Genomic DNA, 17,847 nt, shown 5'->3' on the forward strand with positions numbered 1-17,847 from the left:
CTTGTCCAGGTAATTTGTGATTTGATTCTACACATCCATTCCAGCAAATCCCAGCAAAGATTCATTTGCACTACTGAAACTCTGATGCATTATTTTGATTTTTTACCTTTTATATTACAGAATACATAGATTTTTGTAATAATGGATCATCTTCTGTATTACCATGTCACAGTTTACAGATGCCTTTGAGATGTTCTTTCCCAAGTCACTCTGTTCTGAAACAAATATGAGAAACAATAACTGGCTATTAGCCTTTTTCTAAATAAACTTGATCAAAGTTATACTATATTACCTACAGAGTTCTTCTTACCATAGCATGGTAGCTGATTATCTCTCATCAACAAATTAATGAATATAATGAATATACATAGTGTTAACAAAACTAAAGACATATCAACTGATGTCTTTATAGTTCTGTTCCTTTAGATACTAAGTAACACAGCAGTGGATACATTCCCTAATATGGATGATTTGTGCTTAGTGTTTAATACTTTCTTCTCCTGGGACTAACATTCCATTCAAATTTCCAAGAATGCTTTTATCTGAAAGTTACTACTTAGTATACTTTGACAGAGCAGCCTTGTAGGAAGGTATTTTCTCTATTTTCATTCCAATTCAAAGATAATTAACACACTCCATTCCCTTCTTTGCCTCATTCTGTGAATATAGAAGCGCAGCACATTTGAGCTGTAATGTCATCCTCTTTTTCTTACGATTTATGACTGTATTTTGGCTTCTCTGCTGAGGCTCATAAGTGAGGAGCACATGCTTTTAAGAAGAAAATGCAGTTGTTAATCTTAAAAGATTTTTTTTAACATCATAATTTTTATTTTTAGAATTTAAAAATCTTTGCAAAGGTTAATGCTGTATCAGTTCCAGAAAAGTAAGTAAAATCTTAAGGAAAAGATTATAGTTTCTTCAGAAAGATGTCAGTATCTTAGTATTTTTTCACACATTGAGATTTGCATTAAAATAATGCTTCTGTTTAACAAAAGTTGTCAATAATGAAATAAGAAATAAAGTGAGCCAAATTAACTCCATAGGAAGCAAATTAAATCTTATTTCTTTCTTTAAAGTCAAATAGACTTGAAAAGTAGGCTTTATGAAAAGCCTCCTTGATCCTAGGATGGGTAACTAAAATGGAAAATAAAGAATTTTAAAAAATACTACTGTTCTATGGCCTTTGTAGTTTGGGACACAATAGAAAATCTCTTCTTATATCCACCCTGTCATTTTGGATTTCCCATTACTTAAAGGATATTATGCACTTCACAAATGTAAAAAGAAAATCATATTAAAAGGAAATTAGGGAAAAGGAAAAAGACCGTATCTTGCATGTTTGAGAACTTCATTGTTAGTAGGCTGCCTATTAAAGTAGATGGGAGTGAATTTCAATGGTTGAGTCCTTGTCTAGTACGCTTGAAACTCTGGGTTCAATCCCCAACTGTTCCAAAAGTAAAATAAAGACCATATAATGAAAAAAAGGAAGATTGTTGTTATTAATTAGAATAATTCTGGTAACAAGGGGAAAATTGATAGAATATATTAGGTTATTCACTTGAAAGGTTATATGACTAATAAATTATGAACTGGGAATAAAATCCAGGATTCTTTTCCAATTATTTTAAATGGAAAGTTCTCTTTTAAATGAAAATTTCTTATTTCACAACTGCCAAGGTGTTGAGGAACTGTGAATACCAAAGGAAATATCTAGTTTAGTAATTTAACATCAAAAAAATATTTTTGCTTATATTCAAACATATATGGGGCAATCAAGATGTATGATATGATGAATACTTAATTTTTTAAAACCATTATGGTGAAAGATAAAGGCCAATAAATTAAACACTTCTCATTTTGAATGCACTTATCTCATTGGTCTTGCCACTTTCTGAAGCACTTTCTGGAAGCTCCTTCGTGTGAGAACTATGATTAAAAAGAAAAAAAACAAAAACAAAACACTGTAAATGTCATCCAACAGATAGAGGCTCATGCAAACACAGGGCATCCTGATCTACCTCATCCCATGAATCTAGCACTGTGGAACTATTGACTCCTCCCCAAAGTGGAAAGGACCATGCAAGGAAAACAATTTAGAATAGTGAGGCAAGCACAGTGATGTAACTGAAGACATGCAGACTTCCAGGGCTGCTTAGGAAATTGGCAAAAATGATAGGAGAAATATGGTGAAGCAAAGGGGAGTTTTTTGATGAATATTAATGGCAATGCTTCTTTTCTAGAAAACTTGTTTAAATTGTAAATATTCATTCTATTTGTCATTTAAACCACCTATTTTACTATAAGGCAAAGAGGTCAGTAAGTAGCTAGTCTTGAGAAATGTTTTTGTTTTATATTCATGCACTATGAAGGATATATTATGAAAGTAAAGATGGTGAAGTTTTAAAAATTGTTTTTGGAAAATGAAAATTATTTGGTGGTTTATCCATTTAGTGGAGTTGTTTAATGGATGTTCTTAAAATTCTAGTATCAAAAGTGTGGACACACCTTATTGGAGAAGACTAGTAATTCCAACAAACTTTCATCTCCTCGATTCTATGACTTGTCACAATGTATCACAATTTAGAAACTTAGAGAAATATAAAAATATTTTAAGATATCACTGTAGAGAAGATATTGATATCACTATTGTTTCTTTGTCTTTGCTATCATCAAAATTTTAATCACAGAATTTTAAGCATACTTATAAATTTAATAACATTGATTTTTTCTTCCTATAGTTTATCTCTGAAATTACATTAGACTTGTCTTAGAAGGAGAAGAAGAAGAACATAACTTACATTCAAATGAGAGTACAGTAAGTCATTCTAGAGAGTTTAAACTATAGGGATGAATACAGATAGTCATTAAAGTCTTCCTAAGGAAAATAATGCAGCATAGACAAAACAATAATGAGTGAATTGCTCATAGTGGAGAAGCTGGCTGGGGCTCAGCAGTGCAAGACACACAAAATAAGTGTCACTTATTATGCAAGTAAATATTGGCCATGTGGCTTGTTCCTGCATATGGAGCTAAGACAGAGTCACTTCCAAATCTTGGAAAGCATTTTAATCGTACTTTTTCTTCATGAGGGCAAGAAATAAACTCTCCCCTGTGCAAGATTCTTCCCAGAACCAGGAGAATAGGATCATTTTTTCCCCAGAGCTATAACCTAGAGAATTCTTCACATTTTGCTAAAACAGTTCTTATCTTCTTTTGACTTTCCATAGTTTAGCTAACTCCCCTAAGTTGCTTGTCCTTCTTTAACTTAATATGAAAGCATTTACATTTCTCCACTGCTCTGGATGTCTATTTCCTTCTGAGTGTTCCTGTGTCATGCAAAACTTACATGTTATATAAATTTCTGTACATATTTAAATATGTTTGCTTTTCTCTAGTTAAATTACCTTATGTCAATTTAACTCTCCACCTTAGCCTCAATTCCTGGAAGAACAGAAGTCAAGTCACTCTTCCTGTAGCTCTTTGGAAGGTAGAAGATCCCAGGGAAGTTGTATACGGAAAAGGACAGGCCTGTAAAGGTAATGGGATAGAAAAGTCTGAGATTCTTGCACTATTGCATGGAAGATTTCTTGCCCACAAGGGCAACTGCCTTTGGGTTATTACTTGTGAGAAAAGATAGTTTGTTATGCTACAGTGATTTAAAATTAGTTAGAGTTACTTTACTAATAACAAAATTGCATTAGTAAAGAGATTATTTTAAGAGACTGACAGGGAATGCCATTCTAGAAAAAGAAAAAGAAAAAAATAAAAGAAGAGGCAGAACTAAAAATTATGTTCTTTTCGTAGGTAATAGGCCAAATAACAAGGACAAAAAGGTGTTTAAAGCACTATTGCAATTGTATTAATAAACAAAAATGAATCAAAGTTAAAAAATAAAATCCAAACAGTAGAGTCCAGAGAACTCCAACTTAATTTCTGAACTATGAGTATCTTACTGTCATGCCATGAATTCTTTACCATAATTAATTGAATATTTCAATTTACCCTTGTCATTATTATTATTAATTTAAATATTTCAATGATTTCCTTATTCCTAATTTCAGCTATCAAGAAAAGTAGTTTTTTTTTAATAATTTAACTCTGGCCAGAAACACTCAAATGTAAATGATCAGGGTCAGATTTTGTTCTCTTCATTCCCTTGTTTGTTTTGACTCATGGTAGTTATTTTTTTTATTAGTATTAATCCACAGCTGTAGGCTTTACCTGGTGGGAAGATTTGGGACCGCTGGGTTCATCAACTTAATGGCACCCAATGAAACACAACCTGGCCAGATGTCTGGTCTTACTATACTGCTCCTTATCTATCCTGCCCTGTACACTGCAACATTCATTATGTTGCTCAACCATTCACCACATGTGCTGCAGTAAGGTATAAAGTAGATTATTAAGGGTTCTCATGTTGGATACTTCTTCACATACAAAGAGAACTAGGCATGCAGTCATAATCGATTTTTGGATATTCAGTAAAGCCGGTTGAATGGAGGAATGATTTTTTCTAATATGTTGGTTTCTAGCTAATTACTTGAGTTATTAGGGAAGTTGGAAGTGATAAGCTTAAGACAGTGTTATAAAAACTATGCTACAAAGTAACATCTTTGATTTAACTCATTTCCTCACTGCTATTTTATATGTGAATATTGATAGTAATTATCATAGAGCTACTTTGTTTTGAAGGTATTTAAGGAGACAATAAAATATTCACTGAGAATAGAATCAATTTTTCTTTAAAAGCTGCTAAAGGATGGGCTAATATATTGTTAATGATTATTGTAATCTCTTAAATTAAATTTCTCAGATGGAGAATAGAATCAAATATCAGTATCTAAATTCTTGTTTGTTCACATCAAGTATGATACCATGCAGTGCTTTGAAAATTGCTTACTGGGTGTTAAATATGTATAGAGTAAATATAATATCTCTATTGAACTTTATGACAGATTTGTGTTACTTTATGGATTATTTTGTTCAATAATAAAAGAGAAACATTTGAATAATTTACCTAGCTAAATTATTTCATACTCACATCCTCTTTGCAGCATGTTATCTATCAACTTGCTCCAAATTATGTAGTAGCAAGAGTTGACATTGCAATTTAAGTTTGTGTCTGCTAGCTCACCTGATGCCTTCTAACTTCTGTTCTTAAGAATGGGACACAGGAGAAATACTTCCTGCCATTGGAAGATATTCAGAAGACCCTGGGATATTGCTAAAGCACAGTTCTGTCCCTTCCTCTGCAGACACATAGCACATCACTTTCTTTTTTGCTGTATGCGTTTTAAGGATACAAGCCATTCAGTTAGCTGTTTCTAAGCTCCTTTCAGTTTCTGGGTCTTTGTCAACCCTAGTTTTTCTGTATTTATTTCTTACACATTTTTATAAATATCGTCTATTGCTATTTCTTATGCAGTCTGCACTATATATCCGATTTTTTGTTATATATTTTATTTTTGTTTATAGCAATGAATTTGTTGAATAGATGAACTATTGGATAAAAATTGCATATTATGGAAGCAGAGTAGAATATTAAGAAAATAACTTGTTAAGAGTTAGAGAGGAAAAATTATACTCTTCATCAGAAGAGGAAGGCTTGACTATAGTGGTAGAACAAGAATTTCAAGGCATAGTCAATGCAAAATCTGAAATATCCAGTAGTCTACTTTTAGCTGATAAAAATATGGAAACTCCACTTCCCCCAATATATCATTACAGGGTCTTGGATATTGTAATAGCTCATCGTGACATCAATTTGATGGATTAAGGAATGCCCAGTGATTAGCTGAGCATAGTTCTGAGTGTGTCTGTGGATGAGTGACAGTAGGCTGCAAACTGAGAGCGACCTGTTCTAGATGTAGGTGGCGCTAACCAAAAAGCTTGTCGACGGGGTGGACTAGAAAGGGGAAAAAAGAACAAAATCTTTCTTTCTACCTCTTCCGAGAACTTCTGGTCTTTGCCATCTCCTTTGGATGCTCGTCTCCAGTTTCTTCAGAAGCAGACTGTGCAGCTTTCCCATGCAGATTCTGGCTAACATGGACTCTCACCAGACTCTGCAGCAAGCTCGAGGCTCTGACCTCTGATTCAATCCTCTGGTTCCACCGCACACAGACAGGCATTTTATATTCTTTCATCCTGACTCTATGGGCTGCCACTGAAAAGCTGCTCTGTCAATCTGTTACTTTAGTTACTGTTTCATCTTCACTAATATACTTCGAAGAGTTTGTAAATTTTTCCTAAAATACAGAAACCTTTTTTAGCTGAAAGAAAATAATTTCTGAAATCCCATTCATTTTGGTAAAGTATTATAAAGTTTTACATGGATTTGTGTGTTTTTAAAATTAAGTTTTAGCAGAAAATCAAAGCTATGCATGCCAATGGGAAACTATGTGATATTTTAATACGTTTGCATTTTATACTGTTTCTATCAGTTTAAATAAATATTTTCTCATATATATTATTTTTAAAGTAAGGTTGCAAAAGATTTTTTTCATTTTCAAATACATAGTACTTAACTGTTAAGTTTTACTTTGTAAATGAGGTGTGAAAAACATCAAGTTACTATCAAGATAGTATATCATGTGACTTTTGTTCAAATTATGAATCGTAGGGGAATTTTTTTCAAATTTATCATCTACTTAATGAATAAAATCATGTCTTCCTTAAATGTTAATTTATACATGTATTTGAAAGATAGAAAAATAGAACTACTGTCCTTATTCTATTTCCTTTAAAATTGGTTCTTACTTCAAGTGTGCAATCTATTGGAATTTTATCCACGAACTTTCTTTTTTCTACATTGTAATCCTTTTCTTGATATGTTTTTTAAAGTGGTATATAGAAAAAGAGGGACAGAAAATTCATTATTGACAGTTTTCAGGGTTTGAATGGACCACTTTACATTCTATTAGCTCAAAAATAACAGTGAAATTATTTAAGAAATTATTTAAAAACTGAGTTGCTTTTCAAAATATGTGGATTATATTCCTAGTATTACATGGTAGAGTCAATATCATGTTTTTAAGGAAAAATGCTAATTACACAAACTATATAGATGTGATATTCTGGGTAGATCACCAAACTCTCATGACTTTTCTTTCAAACTAAGAAAATGTTGATTCTATATGAGTTTATATACTTATAGAACAGAACTCATTTTATGCAAGGAACTAAATCCCAGACATGGGATTTATATGGTTTCAGCTATTTGGCTGCTACGTTATCTTGGTGAAGCTCATAGACTCAGCTGGGCCACGTGATCAAAGCAAGCTAAGTGAAGATTTTAGATTCGAATGCTGGAATTAAAGCATTCTCTGTGTTTTTCTTTCTGGAAGATTATTAATGGAATGAGACTGAATATCACTGGGGCTGTTTATCATGTTAATAAGAAGGAAGCCAATATACAGAGGGATGCAAAGTCAATAGAATATAAAATAAAATAAAATAAAATAAAAGCTAAAAGCTTTTATTCCTTTGGAGTTAATGTTGTATGAGAAATGAAGTTTTTCATCTTAAACCCAAGACTGCTTAGTTTTAATTACTCAGTTGCAACTTAATTATAAAGAGTAGTGTTTGAAGATTTTAATATGATAAGAAAACTGAGACTTTATTAGGCAATGGACCATGCCCAATCTCAGAGACAGATTGATGGTTGCAGAAGTACAATTTATCCTCAGATCACCTTGTTTCTATAATTGTTCTCCTATCCTTTTCCTTTTAGCCAGTGCCTTGTATTAAAGTTCTTAACAACACAGTATAAACACTGAATTCCAATGTTATTATGTTGTTCCACCAGGCTAAGGATCATGAACGCCCTCAATCTGTTAAAGAAAATAATGTGACTTCTTGTTTTTGACGTCACAGTCCTAATTATGTGCTTATCAAACCAGAATTTATATTTTAAATCAAAATATTTCAATTGGACTCCAAAACACCATACTCAATCATGTTATTTATAAGATTAGTAATGCAAAGAGTTGATTACTCCAACTAGTAATACCAACTAAATCATCATCACAGAGGTCAGATGAGGTTTTTTGATATTTATTTCTAGGAAAATATATCAATAATGCTGTTCAACTCTTTTAAGATACAGCCAAATTAAAATATACCTTTACTTAGTTTGTTTGATTTATAATTGAAAAAAAGTATTCCAGTGGAAGAGGTAATGTTTTTGAAATTCTCTTTGACTACATCAATTAGTTTTTGTAGTAATAAGTGGCACAAAATTTAGTGGCTAAAAAATTAAGTAGCAAAAAATATAAAATAAAAGTATAGTAAAATAAACTAAATACTACAAAAACAAATAAAAAATAAGCAATAACCAGTAAAGTTGAAACAAAAATATATTGGACGATCAAAAATAAAAAATGATGAAAACAAATTTAAAAGAAAAGACAGAGAATGTGTGCTACTGCTCATGAGTCTCCACCAGGCTGGTATGGTTTCCTTATCTCAGCCTTACATGGGTCTCTCTCATACCTCTGTGGATCAGTTGAAAAGATTATCTCAGATCTCTTTATTCTGTTTTATATGAGGATGCACTGGGTTTGTTCTGAATACAGAGACAAAGAGTTCTGAGAAAGACTAGAAAAAAAGTAGGTTCCTTAATGTCTAGATTTAGAACTAGCAGAGTGAGTCCTGGGTCTTGAATGTTTTCAGGGTTGCAGTGGCTGTTCTGGCTAATCTTTTCCCAAAGATAAAAGCTTTAGACCTGTATTAGTCTTCCTTTCTTAAGATGAGTAGGCAGCAAACTAAGATCTTGGTACCTCAAAATGATAATGAACCACACTATGAAGAGGACGACCATATCTGAAGATTTAAATGGTATACTTAGGCTTTTCTCTAAAATACTTTCAGGAAAGAAGTAAACACTTTAGTAATTACCACTTTCTTTCCTTTGAAGTCTCACTGTGGCATTATGAGGATAAAACAGGATGAGTTAAATACAAAGAACTGTTTAGTGAGAATTATGTCAGAAACCCCCTTATTAGACACCCCCATAACAGAGTCACATTTCAGGGTGCAGTAGTACTCCATGGCTACAGTGTGTTACTCTGGTGGAGAAGGAAACATGATAAGGAAGAATGTTTCTGGAAAAGTCTTGATTAGTCCATACACTTGCTTCTCAAATCATCCCTGAAGGACACTCATGCTCACTATGAGACTAAACCGAAATATAGGACTAGAAATGTTTCCTTTCCTACAGTTTAATGTCCTATAATTTAAGGTCTACTAATAGCACTTCATGTATAATCATCAAGAAAAAATCAAGACATATTGAAAGGTAAACAGAAACAAAAAACAAAACAATTTAAAGAGTCAGAGAAACTGTCTTAAAAACACATGGCAGGTAGTTGGGAATTACCAGACAAGAATTTTAAAGAACTATGATGTGTATGTTAAGGTGGATAAAGTAAACAGAATACAATTAGGAACTGTAAGTAGGAAGTTGGAAATCTCCAGAAAGGACAAAACAAAAAAGATACTAGAGATAAAAAGATGACAGAGATTAAGAATGTCTTGATAGGCTTGTTAATAGACTGGACACAGCTGAAGAATCTCCTTGCCTAAGGATATAAACCAGAAGAAATTTTAAAAGCTGAAAAAGTTTAATTGATTAAAGATTGGATTGTGAATTTTCCAGTGCTCTAATCTAAAGAGATTTAGAGAGTGCCAATATAGGCAGCATTTATAAATGGAAGCTAGAAATCAGATACAAAAACAACTTGATTGGTTTCGGTGTAATATTTGCCTGATATGAACATGGTCTGGTCAACTGGGTGCTCTGATATTCTGATGAGCTGAGATTCAGCTATTAGTTATGAAATATACTTCTTATTTGGGCTTTCAAATTGTTTACATATTGAGGATGCAATTCATTACATAAGGACTCAAAGCAAAGAGACATCCTCAGGCCAAAGCAAATTTGATAAAACAGAAAACAAAGGTGGAAACAAATATAAAATGCGTAATAAATGTGGGACTGAATTTGGTTTACAAAGAGAACAAAACCTGAAATAACAACAACCAAGAACCACAGTGTAGCTATGAAGAGTATAATGTACACTTAAGGTGAAAACTGGAAATAAGTGGGAGAAGAGAGAACAGAAGGAACACTTGAAATAATTATGCACAAGGATTTCTCCTAAACCTATCTCAGACAATAATGCACAGATCCAGGGAAGTCAGAGGACACCAAAACAGAAAAATATCCCAAAGAAACAAAACAAAATTACCAAAAACTACAAGTGTGGACATCATTTTTAATTAAGAAAAAAAAATCAGAGAGAAACCCTGCTAAGAATTGCATCAAGTTTCTCAAAAATGCAAACAAGAACACAGGTAAATTATTTGGAGTATGAGAAAGGGAAGAACGTAATGTAAATGATAACCAAACCTCTAAAAGGTGTACCTTGTTTATTCACAGAGAAAATGCAGCTCCGTAAAGTGCTTGATTAAAACCAAAAAAGGCAAGATAAAAACAGGAGCAAATAGCAAGGTAGGCAAATAGATAAAAGTAACAAGCACTTTAAATTTTAATTTTACTACATTAATACTCACTTTAACATTAATGATTTAAAGGCGCTGATTAAAACACAGATTTTTCAATGAGTATCAGAAAATTAGACTCAACTCTATACTGTCCATAAGATATAGACATATAAAGACATAGAGATTAAAAGAAAGTAGTTGGAGAAACACCTGCCTTGCTAACATTGGGCAATACAGGCCTAACTATTAATTTCAGACAGTAAACTTAAAAATAATAAATGATATTATGAATAAAGATGAATATTATATAAGGACATACTGATAAACTCTTCAGAAGATGTTTAAGCTTGTTTATGAATCCAATAAAGTTATCAAAACACTTGAAACAAAACTAAACTACCAGGAGAAGGAAATGAATTCACAATCCAAGTTGAAGACTTCAAAACACTCTCCTCCTTAATAAATGGGGTTGTACAAACTGGCTATCCACAGATTGCTGTTATTTGGACCCATCTCTCTCAATATGTGCTAAGCTAGAATCAAGTTGGATTATAAAATTGAATGTTAAAGGCTTAGATTTTTAAAATAAGTAAAAGTGATTTAATAGTTATATATAAAATATAAATTTAAACGCTCAGAAAATTTAAGCTTAAACAATACTGCAAGGAAAATTTTTAGTATCACATACACATAAAGAAAAGAAGAAAAATCAACAATCTAATGATGTGTCTCAATGAGTGGAAAAAAAGAAGTCCTAAAAAATATTGCAAGAAGAAGAACAAAACCACCAACAAAAGGGGAAAGGGGATAAATCTGAAATAGAGCCTTGTCCACATAAGAAAACAGTAACTACTTAACTTCCTTGTAGACTAATCAAGGATATTATTGTATCTGTAAAGAAGATTAATTTTTGCTTACGACTTGAAATTCTTCTGGAGCCAAATTATGCACAATCCAATTTAGATATTGCTTCAATTCCTGTGACAGCTAATCTAATTCAGGCTCACATTCATTCCTGGGTCGGGGCTCTCACTAGAAGCCTTCAGTTTCTACCAGTGGCCATATCTTTCAGGATCCTAGGCTGTTCTTTGGGTCTAATATACAGCTAAAAACTAAACTAAAAACAACTAAAATTTATCATCTTCTCGGCCTGTGCTTTTATTGTTTGAATCAGCAGCTGCTGAGGGGAAAGAACAGACACAACAATGAGTTAGTCCCTCATATCTTGTCATCTACAGTCAATATACAGTATGTACCTTCCCGTTTGGGCAATGTCCTGAGGCTTCCACACATTTCTTAAAGTTGTTTCAGTTTATTGTTGTGCACAAGGGTTTTGATTTTTAAACAACATCGCCTGTTATTTCTGGATGTGAGATTCCCAAAAAGTAACTTTTGGGTCAGATTGAATAAAAACAGAACTATAATCCATGGAATCTAGAGAAGAATTAAGAAATCCTCAAGGACCTTTCCAACTGGAAGAATTGTATTTCTTTGTTTGCCTATCACAGTGGCTTTGCATGGAGCCCCAGATCCAATGGGCATTGCTATCTTCTAAGACCGAGTCTGCTTCGGTCTCTATATTTTGTAATTTCAGTGTCTTTCTGCATTTGTCTGAAATTATCCTGGTGTCTGTCCTGGTTGTCTTGTAACCTGCACACGTCATCTGCCTGCATTCTCCTGAAACTGACAACAGAGTCCTTGCAGAGTCCTGAGAATGTGTTTCTATCATTGCTTGGAAGTAGGTGAACTGTCACTTTGCTGACAGTGCACATAGACATTTAATATCACATTCTGGCCACTTTTATTTAGAGGGTGCATTGCTTAGTGTCATCTTTATGTAGGCTGAATGGAGGTAAATGATAGGGTGATGGTGAGGACCCAGACTGGCTACATGCTAAGCATCCTTGAAGAGGTTTTCTGACAGTTCCTCAGCATTCTGTGGAGTTATTTAATAACTATTGATTTCAGTTTTGGAACTTAACTGAAATTTCCAAACAGGCAAAATTTTTTACATTTGCTGTATTAAATGTAGTTAATTTGAGTTTAAACTATGTGATGAATTCATTGAATCTTGAGAAAATAATGCAAACTCCCAAAAGTAACATGATGGAAAAATCCTTTTTATATATACTTTCTAGTAAATGTAGTCATATAAATTAGTAACTAAATACTTATGATACAGTCCCGATCCTATTTGCCTGTCAGTTTCTTTGTACTAGGCAGAGTATCTCCTCAGCATGTGGTTTATGCTGTGATTCTTTGTTTATTCCAAAGAAATACTTAGAACTCAAAAAACTCAAAGCCCTAAAAATCTTGCATTATATTTTAAAACAAATCTGATTGTTCTAAAATTGACTCATCAGAAAGACCATATTATTTATTTAGTATTTTAGTGTGCTTTCCTCCTCAATGTCTCAAACAGACTCTGATTAACCAGTCACTCTTCTCCAATTACCTCTGAAATATTTAATCATTTTTTAAAAATGTGTCTGAAGAACCAGAGACATAAAGGTGTTGAGTAAGTTTCAGTCAAGGAAGATATGGCAAAGGCAGGTGTTATTGTTTATACCTAGATGTGTCCCCCAAAGCCTCATGTTCTCATAGTGGGGCGTTTGCAGGGTTATAGGATCATAGGGTGTGATACTTCATCAGATTTGTCCACTCATGAGTTTTTACCTAAATGTGATTGGGAAGGTGAAACCTGGTTGGAGGAGCTGGTTCCCCGAAGGCTTGAAGTGGAAGGGTCTCTCTGGCTCCTTCCTCCTTTGATCTTTGTCTGCGTCCCTCTACCATATCCTTTTCCATCTGCCATGCCCCTTTTCCAGGCTCACCTACTTTGGAGCTAGCTGACTGTGAACTGGAACCTCTGTAAACTCTGAGCCAAAATAAACCTTTCCTCCTTAGATTTGTGGGTGTTGGTATTGTGTCTCAGCAGAAAGGAAGCAATTAATACACCAGGGTCTCTTTACCTCATGCTTTAAGCTCCTACACTTTAGTACTGTAGTTCTGACACCAATCTTAGTGCTTATATATTTCTTGGGTTTCTATTACTGCCTAGAGCTCTCGCTTGGACACTTACTGTAGTTAGGCATCATTTAATCTGACGACTTAATTTCTCACCTTATCAAAAATACAAAGTATCATGGGAACTTTTGTTGACACTATGTATGTATGTGTATTTCTACACATGTGTATTTACATACCCTGTATTTTTTGGCTTCCATAATTGAGTAATTTAAACTTAGAATTTAAACAGTAGCATAATCGTTGTAAGCTTCTGCTAACCAAATACACATTCAATCATTAATAAATATTATTTACATGAAAAGGGAAAATGTGAATCTTCATTAGAAACTAATTTATTAGAGATAAAAATTAAAGGCATTAAATGTAAAGATAGAAATTATTTTAAAGAAATTTCTTCTTTCATTTGTAAGAAAATTCAGAAACAAAGAACATAAGGAATTATATGCAAATTTAAATTGTATCATAATTAAATATGTTATACTTTATACCATAACATATTCAGTGTAATATATGTTACATATGGTCTTTTTGAGAGCTTTTGTTGAGTGTACTGTGACAAGATATTTCAATGTTGAATGGAGATAAAGAACATTCAAAAATCAGTGCACAATTAAAGATAGAAATATTTTTTTGAAATGTAAAAATCTAAACACAAGTTGTTCATGTATTAGAAACTATATTTATATACATTCACAGTGATTAACTTTAACGATTTTCTGGTATTGTCTAGTAATTCTATAAGATAAACATTACCCCAAAATACTTGATAATTTTTATTAGAGTTTTTAGATAAAATATTTCAGTCTAAGTTTCCTGAATAAATTTGTAATATACAACATTGCATTTTCATGTTGTTGTTATTTAATTTCATTGTATTTTCATGTTGTTGCTATTTAATTTCAGAATTAAATACACACAGAAAAAGCAACAAAATCAGCATATTATAGCAAGACCTGCATATTCATGATTTACTGTAGTGTGATTCACCTTGGCTAAGCTATGGAAATAGCTTGGGCATCTGTCAACAAATGAATGAATGAATAAATAAAATGCATTGGAATATTATTCAGCCATTAAGTTTCAAAATTATGTCATTTTCAGGAAAATGTATGGAACGGGACATCATTATGGTAAGCCAGCCTCAAGAAATCGTGTCCCATTTTTCTCTCATGTGAAATCGAAAAAGAAAGAAAGAATAAGTGAAAGAAAAAGGGAAGTAAAATGAAAGTATAAGAGAATGTTATAGAGAAGAGAGAGTGGTTTAGAAGAAGGGGAAAGAGAAAAGGAAATAAAGGGGATGGAAATCGTCAAAGTATGTTATATGTATGCATGAATCTCTCCAAACAAAATCCACTATTCTGTGTAATTAATATGTACCAATATAAATATAAAATTATAAACAGAACACAAAATATAGATATAAACTAGAAGACCAAATGGCTGTGCCATTATTCTCTCTTGCACTCTCTGTGTCTTAGAGTAATAAAAGTGAAGGTGTCGGACCAGTTAAGTATACTCAATGACTATACAAAGATTAACAATGACTGTTCAAAGATTTAGCATAAAAAAGAGATGTCTTTTAAGCATCATTTTAGATTTGGTAGGCAATATTTAGAGCAAAACCTCAGTTAGACAAGACTAGATATGTCAAGAAGACTAAAGGAGCCATGGATCTGATGTGCAGAGTAAAGGATTACACAGAACTTTGTGAGCCAGAGGGGAATCATGTGTACTAATCCATAGTGAGCTGGAGATACAGCAGACTGCAGCCGAAATTCTGCATATGAAAGAAATAAGATGTTGTGACTTTGCCTCTTATTTACACACCTTCATGCTATATTAAGAATGAATGTTTTGAACGTTTCATGGCTTATCTAAGTCAACTTTTAGTGATAAAAATGGAATGAACTTCATAAATTGAGTAATATAGTTAAAATAAAGAGTATGTTGGCACAAATGAAGTCAAATCTGTTTCTAAAATATTTACATAGCTATTGGCCATATATGGCTATGGACTCTTCCATCAGAGTCCTTCTTTTTTCAAGCTGTAGTAGAAATATTTCTTTAAAATTTGAATAAGATGGATCAGAAAGGCCAGTATTTTCCACTTATGTTGATAGCTAGATTGAGATGACTTTGATGTGGTCTTTTGTGGATTTTGAAAATGCAGTCAGACAAACAGACACTTTCAAATGTTTTATAAAGCTCAATCTATTACAGTTGAAAATTCTATATAAGAAAATAAAATGCAAACCTAATGTTGAAAAACCCACATCCTGATTTAGTGCTTCTGACAGCACTTAGAGCCCTTTTAACACTGGCATTTTATCTTACCTTTCCTCAATTGGGTACATTATGTTACCTATGTATTGTACATTGATGATGAAAGCTGTAAGTTTTGGGGTCTCTTAAACCTTACCGGATAAATTTAATACTTATTGTCTTTAAAAACTACCTAAAACCAGTAGGAAAAAAACCATATGGTACTCCAAACCACAAGGGAAATTATACTTCTTTTTATAAAGCATTCCCTCTAGGAAAAATGGTAACCCTCTGTTTATCATTATGTTTTATGAGGTAACTTCAATGAAATCTTGGAAGTATTATCACATGAACAGCAAAGGATAAAATCTCTTTTGCCAGGGCCCTCAAAGGAAAGGAAATTTGGGACATGGCACAATTGGACTTATTTTCCACCCTGCAAATGAGGTTTAAGATGTGGTATGGGTGAGTGACAGAGATTTTCTCACCATCAAAAAAGATGGTCAACACTTTCAAAACTGTTTTGCAGGATTATAAGGGGTATATTTTACATACCTAATTCAGGAATTAAATTGTACTTTAACACAGTTAATGTTAATATTTGACATGGACAGAGTTTGTCTGGCTTGACTAAAATGTTCCAATGTGTGAAGGTAGGGCCTGGAAATGTGCAGAGAGAACTTTCTAGAAAAGTGTATGTAAGTGAGGGTTTTTGGAAGAAAACTGGTGAAGTCATGGCAAAGATATTTTCCATCAGAGGAAAACTACCAGTTCTATCTATTTATTTCCTTTGGAAAACAGAACATCAAAGAAAATCTTTTTTTAGTCAAGTATTTTTGTTAAAATAGAACAAAGACATTTCTGCCAGAATAATTCTATTTCTGCTTCTTTCCATGTGATCTTTAATTTATCAACTCTGTGCTGCATGAAAGATACTACGCTAATTATAGTAAGAGCGGTCAGCATTCACATACACTTACTGAGCTACGTAGGGATAGATTATCCATTCCAGTTTACAGGTATGGGAGACTATGAGGGTTTGTTCACATTTTACAGCTGAGGAAAATAGAATTTAGCAAGGTCTTGGAAGCAATTTTAAGTTTTTCATGTGTGCTAGTCAGCAGTTTGTCACTACAACAAAAACATGAGTATCAGCTTACAGAGAGGAAAGATTTAGATTGGCTCAAAGTTTGGGAGGTTTTAATCCACATTTGGTTGGCTCCGTTGCACTTAGAACTGCAGCAGGATAGCACCACATGGAAGGAGGCATGTGGCACAGCAGTGTTGGTAGAGAATAAGGAGAGGTTGGGGATTCCATTGTTCCTTGAGAGACACATTCCGAATGGCTTCAAGACCTTCCTCTAAATGGCACTTCCCAGTAGTGCCACAGGTTGCAGACCCAATTTTAACACATGAGCCCTTGGATTATCTTTATATGCACACAGCAGCCTTTTGAGACCAATATTAGAATCCAAGGTATCTTATTCTATAGTTCAAATATATTGATGACTTCCCCATTCAGAAATAATCTCAATAAATATCACAAGTAAATAATCACTGAAAACATGAGATATTGATATTTGGAAAATTCATAAGGAAAATGGAGAAAAGTGTCACTGAACTCCTAATAGAGAAATGTGATATGCTTTTGAAGTCAAAGATCACTTTCTTAGCACTTTAAAATTGCTATGTAATTCACTACGTAAATATGCAATGATTTATTTCTACTATGCCCAAAGCTATGCTAAAATATACATTAATGCGTGTCTTTTAAGAATGTTTTACCTTGAGATCCTGTTAAAATAGCATGCTTAATGACTGAAGAATATTTAGTTTTCTCACTCTTAAGCAAATTAAGCTATTGATTTTTATATTACATTATAAATAGGTAAATTACATTTGTTTAACAATCACTAACGCAGTCAATTTAAAATAGTAAATAAAATAATTTCCTCATTTGTATGATTTTAAAGTTAATGAAAGCTCCTTATTAAATTATAAGAATGTTGCATAGATATAATAACTTTATAAAGAAGAAATAAAGTATAATTAGTG

Source organism: Cavia porcellus, unplaced genomic scaffold (assembly GCF_034190915.1).
Source record: "Cavia porcellus strain 051 isolate PalLab524CR breed Dunkin Hartley unplaced genomic scaffold, mCavPor4.1 scaffold_8, whole genome shotgun sequence".
NCBI lineage: Eukaryota > Metazoa > Chordata > Mammalia > Rodentia > Caviidae > Cavia > Cavia porcellus.